This window comes from Salmo salar, chromosome 11 (genome assembly GCF_965601325.2).
Source record: "Salmo salar chromosome 11, fSalSal1, whole genome shotgun sequence".
Classification (NCBI taxonomy): Eukaryota; Metazoa; Chordata; class Actinopteri; order Salmoniformes; family Salmonidae; genus Salmo; species Salmo salar.
This window is the reverse complement of record NC_138301.1, coordinates 115,807,593-115,812,735: the sequence shown is the minus strand read 5'-3', so window position 1 is coordinate 115,812,735 and position 5,143 is coordinate 115,807,593. Positions and strand designations below refer to the sequence as shown.

The following is a 5,143-nucleotide window of genomic DNA, read 5'->3' as shown; positions in this document are numbered from 1 at the left end:
AACCAGGAAACTCCTTGACTTCCCTCCCTGCCGAAGCAAATTACATCGGAATCTGGGATCATCAGTGACCGGAATGAAATTTGTTATGTTATTAATAAGCATTTTATTGCTGCTGGTTTTCTTTTTGAAAGAAAAAATGGCCAACATGATCCTGACCGGTCTATTGTTTCAGTCCCTCGGCCTTTCAGATGATGTGGAAAACAGTAAGCCGGTTTTTAATTTTCATAAAGTCACAGAAGATGAGGTCTTATCTGCACTATCTGCTATAGATTCTAAGAAATCATTAGGCGCTGACAATCTGGATCCATATTTACTCAAGTGTGCGACACCCATTATTGCTAGTGTAGTGACGCATATCTTTAATCAAACATTTGTCGTAGGAAAGATTCCTAAATCCTGGAAAACAGCTTTTGTTTTACCACTCCTCAAGGGAGGTGATGGTAGTGAATTGGATAATTATCGGCCCATCTCTAAGCTCTCCTGTTTGGCTAAAATTCTAGAGTCATTGGTGAATAGGCAACTACAATCTTTTTTAACTGTTAACAATACTCTTTCTAGTAATCAATCTGGCTTCAGACCTAAACACAGTACTATTATGGCCACTGTACGTGTTGTAAATGATATTACTAATGCCCTAGATAATAGAAAGTACTGTGCCGCCTTGTTCATAGATTTGTCTAAAGCTTTTGACACTGTAGACCATGGGTGTCAAACTCTGGCCCGCAGGCAATTATATTTGGCCCGCGAGACAATACCAAATTACTACTAGAGCTGGCCCGCCGGTATTATACAGCGCATTCACCGCTAATACTACGAATCCCATAATGCTCTGCTGTTGTTTTCGCGCGCCAATCAGGACAGGACCCAGAAACGCCCTCTCCTCTGTGACAGTAGTCATAGCAACATAGACGTTACAACTGTCAGCGCGCTATCCCTTCCCAAAAATGGCGAAAAGAAAGGCAGAAAACAGGAGCTTTCTGGACAAGTGGGAGGCAGAATATCTGTTTACATTTGTAAAAGACAAACCTGTTTGTCTTGTTTGTGGAGTCAACGTGGCTGTAAGTAAGGAGTACAACATTAGACGACACTATGAAACGAAACACCATGACAAATACAAGGACCTGGACATGACTCAAAGGAGCCAGAAAGTAGAGGAGATGAAAATAAGTTTGGTTTCACAACAGAATATGTTCAAAAAAGCCACATCACAAAGTGAGGCTGCTGTAAAGGCTAGTTATATAGTGGCAGCAGAGATCGCAAAATCAGCCCGGCCCTTTAATGAGGGAGAGTTCGTGAAAAAGTGCATGATGAAAGTTTGTGACCTCGTATGCCCAGAGAAAAAGCAAGCATTTTCAAACGTGAGCCTGAGCAGGAACACAGTAGCTGATCGCACATGTGATCTTGCCACCAGTCTGTATGACCAGCTGATGGAAAAGGGAAAAGATTTCGTTGCGTTCTCCCTCGCTGTGGATGAGAGCTGCGACGCATCTGATACTGCTCAGCTGTCAGTCTTCATCCGTGGAGTGGACTCAAATCTGTGTGTTACGGAGGAGCTATTGGGATTCAAATCAATGCATGGCACAACCACAGGAAAGGAAATCTTTGAGGTTTCCAAATGTGTAACTGAAATAAAGCTGCCGTGGGATAAACTCGTTGGATTAACGACAGATGATGCGCCAGCGATGTGCGGTAAAAAGAGTGGACTGGTGGGCATGGTTCGGGAGAAGATGCAGGAAGAGAACTGTGCAGGTGAGCTAACTGTTTACCACTGCATCATACATCAGGAATCACTGTGTGCCAAAGCCCTAAAGATGGAACATGTTATGACCACAGTAACACAGGTAGTTAACTTTATAAGAGCCAAAGGTCTGAATCACCGGCAGTTTAAATTTTTTCTAGAGGAGTGTGGTTCGGAATACGCAGACGTGCCGTATCACACAGAGGTGAGATGGCTAAGCAGAGGAAAAGTACTGAACAGATGTTTCGAGCTGCGTGAGGAAATATGTAAATTCCTGGAAACCAAAGGGAAGGATACAGCAGAGCTCCGGGAGCAAAAGTTTCTGTGTGAGCTGGCCTTTCTCTGTGACATCTCGAGCCATCTCGATGCGCTGAACCTGCAGCTTCAGGGGCGGGGGCGCATCATCACAGACATGTATGCTGCAGTGAGGGCCTTTAAAACTAAACTGTGCCTGTGGGAGAATCAGATGCTGCAAGGAAACCCTTGCCATTTTCCCTGCTGCCAAACCATAAAAGCGCAAATCTCTACCGCCGTGTTCCCATGCGCACAGTTTGCTGAAAAACTCAGTGTTCTCGCCGCTGAGTTTAGCCGGCGATTTGCCGACTTGGATGTCCAGAAATGTAGGTTTGAACTGCTTAGTAATCCCTTCGCAGTTGATGTGGAAAATGCACCAACCAACATCCAAATGGAGCTGATTGAACTCCAGTGCAACGACACGCTGAAGTCAAAGTATGTTGCTGTGGGCGCCGCACAGTTTCCACGGTTCATCCCTGACACAATGCCTCAGCTCCGCACCCAAGCTGCTCAGATGCTCTCCATGTTCGGCAGCACTTATCTATGCGAGCAACTTTTCTCCTCGATGAAGATGACCAAAACAACTCACAGGAGACGTCTGACTGATGAACACCTTCGCTCGATACTGAGGATTTCTTCAGCTTAGAGCCTGAGCCCAGACATTGATGAACTAGCATCCAAGAAGAGATGCCAGGTATCTGGCTTGGGCACATCAGATTAAATCAGTGTGCAATAATTAACGTTTTCTTTGTGCACTTTTTCTTGCTACAAGGCATGGGCTTGAATGGTTGATTAATTTATTATAATTTTATTTGTAAAATTATTAGCCAGTGGAAAAAGTTTATTTTGGTATTTAAATCAGAAGGCTGCAAATAGAAAAGAGGCATACGATTTTTATTTAAATGTTATTTATTTAATAAATGAATGCCATTGATGTGTTTTTTCATTTGAAATTCGATTTTGCATGTCTCCACTATTAAATTATATATTGTATGGTAATAAGCGATGCTTGTTCCATATTCAATGTTAAAGCAAAACTTGTTTGGGTCCATATTAAAAGGTTCATTTGTTCAATGTTGGCCTGCGACTTTGTTCAGGTTTTACATTTTGGCCCACTGGGTATTTGAGTTTGACAGCCCTGCTGTAGACCATGCGATACTTTTGAGTAAGCTGTCATCAATATGACTGGGATTGGATGCCTGTCGTTGGTTTCATGACTATCTAAAGGATAGAAGTCAGGCTGTTAGAGTCGATGGCATCCAGTCAGAGCCATTGGAGTTGGTTAATGGGGTCCCACAAGGTTCTATACTTGGTCCATTACTGTTCACTCTCTACATAAATAATTTCGGTGATGAGATAAGAAAGTGTCAAATTCATTTATATGCTGATGACACTGTCATGTACTCTATCGCTTCAATGGCTGACCAAGCATTATCACTATTGGAGACAGATTTTAAGATATTACAAGGGTCTTTTATACAGCTGAAACTTGTTTTAAATGCAAAGAAAACACATTTTATGATTTTTAATAGATTCAAAAAGTTAGTTGAAAATACACTTGCACTTACGAGCTTAGATGGTTCTACAATTAATCAGCTCTCTGCAAATAAATACTTAGGGATATGGTTGGATGATAAACTGTCTTTTAAAATGCATATTGACGAACTTTGTAAACGGCTAAAAATCAAGCTAGGCTTCCTCTATAGAAACAGGACAAATAGAAGACAAATTGTGAAAGCTATTTTTATGTCTGTTATAGATTATGGGGATATTATTTACATGCATGCTACGGCATCAACACTTAAATCGCTGGATGCTACTTATCATTGCGTACTTAGGTTTATTACGGGTGCTAGCTACAGAACTCACCACTGTGTTTTATTTCAAAATATGGGTTGGACTTCGCTGTCCATGAGACAAGAACAACATGCTCTCGTGTTTGTCTATAAAGCACTTCTGAATAAACTACCTTCTTATTTATCATCACTCATCAATATTAGAATTGGAATTCCTAAAACCAAGTATCTAGCATGGATTACACTTTAAGGCCTATGCGATTTCCACAGAGTTGGGTATGGCTGCCTTTTCCTGTTGCGCTCCGCTTATGGAATAGCCTGCAGACTAAACTTAAACTTGAGACTCTTGTCCTCCTTGCCCATTTTAAATATTTATTGGAGGATTTTTATTTTTGTATTGCTTGTAAATGTTTTGGGTAATGCAAGTTTTTGTGCTGTTAGGGGAATAACCGATGTGTAAATGTATTCTGCTGTATTTTTTTGTGTTATCTGTGATCGTTTTGTTTGTCTTGTTTAGTTCCTTAATCATTGTACCTAAACTATATGTGTAAACATGTATACGCAGGGCCCAGCTGTAAAAGAAACATTGGTCTCAGTCGATGTTCCTCGTTATAAAAAAAGTTAGAATAATAATAATAATTAATAACACCATTAAGCAAGGCACCACCAAGCAAGCGGCACCATGAAGACCAAGGAGCTCCTCAAACAGGTCAGGGACAAAGTTGTGGAGAAGTACAGATCAGGGTTGGGTTATAAAAGAATATCAAAATCTTTGAACTGTGGTGGTTAATTTCTGTATTACCAAATGAGGAGAAACAAACTTCACACACCAGTCAGAGTTATACTTAAACTACATCTTTAATAAGAGCTTTGCAATAGCAATGACTTTCAACGATGCACCATTTCTAATGAACCGTTGAGAGTGATAAAACAAAAGTACAAAGGTCTTTTATAGCCAAGATATACCCTCTCAACCTACATGATGTCATGATGTTGCCCTCTGGGTTTTCTATGCACCATCCCCCGACCTCTATACTTCTGACACAAGGCTGTGTGAAGGCAGTCGTAAATTCCAAAGGGAATGTCCTGCCTAACAGGCCACAGTTTTGAGACAGAGTGGGTTTTGTATAGAGAACAAAGGATTCTTCCACCTCACAGAATTGGAGAAGCAAACGACATTTATGTTCTGGAGAAGGTATAAAAGATTGGTGAAGAATCCAGCTACGAACTGGTCTGCTTGGTACAATTTTATGACAACTCATGAGAGACAATATTGCCATATTACCATAATAATGTTTATATAATAGCCTCAGCT

The 5,143-nt window shown here is 40.9% G+C and overlaps 1 pseudogene; it reads left to right on the top strand.

Annotated features, from left to right (window-relative positions):
• The first annotated feature begins 898 nt into the window (after positions 1–898).
• Positions 899–2,801, top strand: LOC106563826 (general transcription factor II-I repeat domain-containing protein 2 pseudogene; annotated as a pseudogene).
• Positions 2,802–5,143: the final 2,342 nt, after the last annotated feature.